Source organism: Zalophus californianus, chromosome 7, assembly GCF_009762305.2.
Source record: "Zalophus californianus isolate mZalCal1 chromosome 7, mZalCal1.pri.v2, whole genome shotgun sequence".
Taxonomy (NCBI): domain Eukaryota; kingdom Metazoa; phylum Chordata; class Mammalia; order Carnivora; family Otariidae; genus Zalophus; species Zalophus californianus.
Window position 1 is genome coordinate 82716614 of NC_045601.1, and position 5757 is coordinate 82722370.

The 5757-nt window shown below is 39.1% G+C and overlaps 1 pseudogene; it reads right to left on the minus strand.

Annotated features, from left to right (window-relative positions):
* Positions 1-602: 602 nt before the first annotated feature.
* LOC113927084 lies at positions 603-1439 on the minus strand (annotated as a pseudogene).
* Between the last annotated feature and the right edge of the window lie 4318 nt (positions 1440-5757).

Sequence of the window (5757 nt, forward strand, 5' to 3'; positions counted from 1 at the left end):
CACAATTAAACATGCCAAAGGAGAAGCCATGTTGTCAAAATGCCCAGTTAACCCACCCAAACATCTCAAACCCACCCTTTCCTGACCTTCTATAACTCCATTTTTTAAGTTTTTTTTCTTTTTTTTAAACAACAGAAAGTAGACAGGTACATGTTGGTACATGCTAATTGTTCATATTCACATAGAGACACAGTGTAATCTCTGAGCCCAATATACAGAGAAAGGAGGAAAAAAGCTAGAATTCTATGCACTACTACACAGGGGCCTAGCACCCTCCAGCTCCCAGCAAAGCTAAGGGAGTAGGTTTTTCTTGTTTCCCACAGAGCATAGTGGTACTGATTCCACAAAGTTTTTGCTGAGACAGGAAGGGATAAAAATGAATTTGGAACAGCAAAGGGCAGAGATTCTTTTCCCATTGTATTCTGCTCAAAGTATTTCCCCCCAAAATAAGTTGAGAACCATGGTACAGAGAGAGAGAAAAGAGACTTCAAAAAACAGTGCAAGTGAGCACAAGAGGAGGGGGAAAAAAAAGAGAGACTGCACCTTGCTCCCAGGAACTGAAGAAAATTAAAAAAGGAAGGTTGGACTCCATCAGTGTTCCATTAGTCATCTTCTCCTTCATCCTCCGTCATCCTCAACTCCTTCATCAATATCTTTCAATCCTCCTTCTTCTTCATCATCATCATCAACTTCTTCTCCTTCCCCTTCTTCATCATCCAGATCGGGAACCAAGTAGTACTGTAACGGATTTGGCCAAATATCATCTTTGATGACTTCTCCTAACTCATCTGCACCTGCATCAGAATGGTCAGTAAACTGGGTGAAGAAGCTCTCTGGTTCCTCATGCTGTCTCTTCTTGCTAAATTTACTCTGTTTTTGACTTGAATGTTTCATCAAATCTTTTCCAGATTTCCATTTGATTTCGGTGGCCTTTGAAGATGGATCACCACTCTCACTCAGATGAAATTCTCTGGAGAGAACTTTATTTTCGGTTTTCATCAAAATAAAAATCTATTCTGTAACCTGATTTAATATCTTCAAATTCTGTCACTTCAACTCTTGTCAAATATTGCAGCACCTCTTCATCCTCCTTCCCAAGCAGTGTAGACACTTGTGGATGGTTGACAAATGTTGTTACCCAAAAATTGGGGATTTTGGCAATCAATTCGACCTCTTCTGAAAAAAAATGGTTGGTGGAGTTTGCTATATTTCTGTTCTACTTTTAAAATCTCCTCACTGGCTTGTTCATTAAGTCTGTCTATTTCATTTTGTACTTCATCAATATGTTTAATTCCTTCTTGGTGTTCTTTTTCTCCCCTAAGCAAGTGCTGAGAGGTCGACATCTTCAGCTTGGGGGCAGGAGGCAGTCTGGGTTTCTTCATTTGAGGTGGCAGGAGTGAAGACTGGCATTTGGGGGCCACGTTGTGAGGAAACTCCATGAAACCAGGACAGAGGCATGTCTGGAAGAACCTCTGATTACTCCAACCAAGGTTTTTAAATAAAAAGATGCAAATAGTAGACACTAGAATGAGACCATTATAATGATGTCTAAAAGAGGCTGATAAGTTACAGAATCTAGCTTAAGATATTTTAAGAGTTTCTAGCTGGTGTAACGGAAATGTGTATAGCAGAGGGTGGGAGGGGGCTGTTATCAGAAAAACAAAGTGGAAGTGTTTCTGTATATACCCAAATGAATTAGGCTCCTCAAAACAGTTTAATACTAATGGATTTGTCTTCATTTTTGTGATTGACAATTGGGAAAAAAATATTTAATCCATAAACACTCAAATTTTAGGGTACAGTAAAATCACCTAGGGCTATTTTTTTAATTGCAGTTTCCCAAGCTCTACCCTACACTCAGAGATCCAACTCAGTGGACCTGTGGCAACACCCCAGAATCTCCACTTTTAACAACTTGATCATTCAATGCTACTATACATTTCCCTCTAAGTACTGTTTTTACTGCATTCCACAAATTTTGATAAATTGTATTTTCATTTTTATTTAGTTCAAAAGATTTTTTAATTTCTTTTGAGATTTTTTCCTTTGGCACATTTTTTCTTTGATATTATTTAGAAGTGCATTGTTTAATCTCCAACTATTTGGAGACTGTCCAGTTATCTTTGTTATTGATTTCTAGTCTAATCCCATCATCGTCTGAGAACACATATTATATGATCTCTATTCTTTTAAATATATTAAGGTGTGTTTTATGGCCCAGAATATGGTCTTGGTAGAATGATCCATGTGTAGTGTGTAATCTGTTGGATGAAACAATCTATAGATGTCAGTTATCTCTGGTTGATTGATGGTGTTGTTGAGTTTAACTGTGTCTTTACTGATTTTCTGCCTGCTGGATCTGTCCATTTCTGTAGAGAGTGTTGAAGTCTCCAACTATGATTGTGAATAGTGGATTCATCTATCTCTCCTTGCAGTTCTATCAGTTTTTGCCTCACATAGTTTGACACTCTGTTGTTAGGCATGTACACATTAAAGATTATTAAGACATAAAGATTGTTAAGTCTTTCTATGAAATTGACCCTTTTATCATTATGTAATACCCCTTGTTATCCCTGATCATTTTCCTTGCTCTTAAAAGTAATTTGATTGTGACACTGCTAGTTCAGAGGGTCACAGCTGGAAAAACATTGGCTATATTAGTTTTCTATGGCTGTTGTAACAAATTGCCACAAACTTAAAAACTGACAAACAAAAAATCTTATAGTCCAATGAGGGCTATAATCAAGGTGTCTCCAAGGCTACATTCCTTTCTGGAGGCTATAATGGAGAATCCATTTCCTTGCCTTTTATAGTTTCTACCCATAGCCAGAAAGGGACCCCTGTGATCTGACCGGGCCCACCCAGATAATTCAAAATCATCTCCTGCTCTCTAATTCCTTAATTGTAATCACATCTGTAAAGTCTCTTTGCCAAGTTAGGTGATATATTTGCAGGTTTTAGGGATTAGGATGTGAATGTTTCTGGGAGATGCCATTATTTTGCCTCCCACACCAGCCTAATCATTGTTTGCTCTATGATTTATTTTTTTTAAAGATTTTATTTATTTATTCATGAGAGATGGGGGGAGGGAGAGAGAGAGAGAGAGAGAGAGAAGCAGAGGGAGAAGCAGGCTCCCAAGGAGCAGGGAGTCCGATGCAGGACTCGATCCCAGGACCCTGGGATCATGACCTGAGCCAAAGGCAGACGCTTAACCATCTGAGCCACCCAGGCACCCATGTTTGCTCTATGATTTAAAAAACATCTCAAAAGTATGTTGATAACCCTTAACCAATTTCCAATTTCCATGTGTGTCATCAGAGAAAGAGCTCCAATTTATTAAAGGGAATTTGATTTTTGACATGGCAAAAGGATATTATAAATGTGTTAATAATGATAATATTTTTCTTTGAGATTGGCAGAGCTGGCTACAGTTAATGAAGTTCAAAACAGTTTCTGTTAGCAAGCGTTCTGATTTTGATAGAACAGATGAGTACAGCCTTGAGGAGGTATTGCTGATACCAAGAAAGTGTTGATTTTTCAGGCCTACAGTGGCCACACTTGGTTGGTTGAGAGATCAGACAGAAAGGGGTCTAATTTAGGGGAACAAAAGAAGCCAGACCTGAAAAGCACCCAGCCCAAGAACTTGAGGGAGGGGGTTACATCAAATAGGTTATAGAACCCAGGAAACCATTTTGAGGCTTCCAGACAATCACCCTTTATCTAAAAGTTTCCCTTACACAGTTAGAGTTCTTAATAGACTCTTCACACTATTGCACAAACATGCACTGCAAAGTGAAAGAGCTGTTCATTCATTCAATAAGAACTTATTAAGTACCCACATTTGTTAAGTGTTTTCCATACTGAGGCAGTAAAGTACTAACTGTAGTCTTTAAGGTCAGATTATCCAAGTTAAACCAGGTTCCACCACTTACTAAAACAAATTACTTCACTTCTCCATGCCTGGCATCACCATCTATAAAATAAGATAATAGTACTTACTTTATGGGATTAGTAGATAAAATGCTTGGAATTTGCCTGAGATAAAGCAAGTACTCAACAAATGTTATTTTTCATGACTGCTTCAATTACCTGCCAAGCACTGGGAACACAAACTGAGGAAGACAAATTCCTGTGCTCAGGTAGCTCACAGTCTGGTAGGAGAGACAGATGATTGCAGCAAGGCAGCTTATTAAGTATCATGTAAAAGTAGATACAAGATACCCTAGGAGCAGATAGACACCTGACCCAGTGCAGGCAGTAGTCCAGGAAAGCTTCCCAGACACCTGAGCCACATCTCAGAAAACAAGCCAAACAAAGAATGAAGGAAAGGGACTTCCCAATGGGAACAGCATATGCAAAGGCAAAGAGATGTGAAAGTAGTCTGTGTTCAGATTGCCATGAATAGGGCACAGTGAGTATAGGACAAGGAGCAAGTTCAAAATGGAGACTGAGGTTTGAAAGAACTTTATAAGAAGGAAAAAATTTGACAGTGCCAGGCCAATTGTTACTAACACCAATAAGAGAATAGCTGATGAGTTCCCAGATAAACTCAATTTCCTTTGTTTCTCACAAAGACTTTAGTTTCAAGGCTATATAAGAACTGTGTGCATGTATGAGTGTTTGTGTGTGAATATGTCAGAAGAAGCAATAGCTCTGGGGAGAAGGATACTTTGTTTTCTGAAGCTTTGGGAACCACCTGTTTTGAGAAAAGGACTGAACCAAATTCATAGTATCTATAGTTTTTCTTCCCAGGGCATACCAACATATTTAAGAAAACATGAGACGTCAATAGAAATTTAAAAATAGAACCTTGGTTTTATTTTAGTGCTCAGTTAATTAAAGACATCATACATAAGATAAGGTGTTAAAATTGAACTTTTTCTCTTCTCAACTTCTGTGGAAGACCCAAACTGAAAAGAAAGGATGTTAAAGGCCCATAATTTCTAGAAAAATGAACCATACCATCTATAGAGAATTTGCAGTTAAATACAGTCCCCAAGTCTGCCCCACCCCAAATGTAGATCCTTAATTGGACACCCATATCAAGGAAATATAAGGAGAGTCTTAAATGTTGATAGAGAGTTTGGTAGTACTAACTTTCTTAAGAGTTGTCACTGTGTTTTGGTCCTTTTCTTCTTCTTAGTTTCTCCTTTCCATAAGCCAAGTGAGGAGGGGGATCAGAGAATCACCCAGAAAACCTGACCTGTAACCTCAGGAATTTAGGAGTCATGGAACTAGCATGTGACAGACTCCTGAAAAGTCTAGTGAGAAACTGACTAGAGCATATGTATTCTCCTTGAAAGGGACATTACCCAAAGAACCAGATGGAAGGGTAAGGTAATCCCAAAGAGGAGTCTTTAAGGGGTGGAGCACCAGAAGCCAGAAGGTAAGCGATGATTATAAGCAGCCAGAAAAAGGAGGCATGTACACCCTGTGAGGGCACTGCTAGCAAGAGACCCCAGCAGCTAAAGCCTCTCAAAGGAGTCAGCATTTAGACACCTGACAGAACAGAGTGCCCCATCAGATTACAATTGCACCAGTCCAGGAAGACTTTTCAGCCCTTTTCTTCCCCTCCTCCTTCAACTCAACCCTGGAGAAGCCACTGACCACAAGGAAATCAGGGAAGAGGAGAAGAACTAAGTGGGAAAACTGTGAAGAAGACACAAAACTTCTGGTTCTGACCAGATGTGGCAACACGGGTTGAATTTAGCCTCCCATCTGAAACAATTAAAAACCAGAATAAGATGTACAAAATTG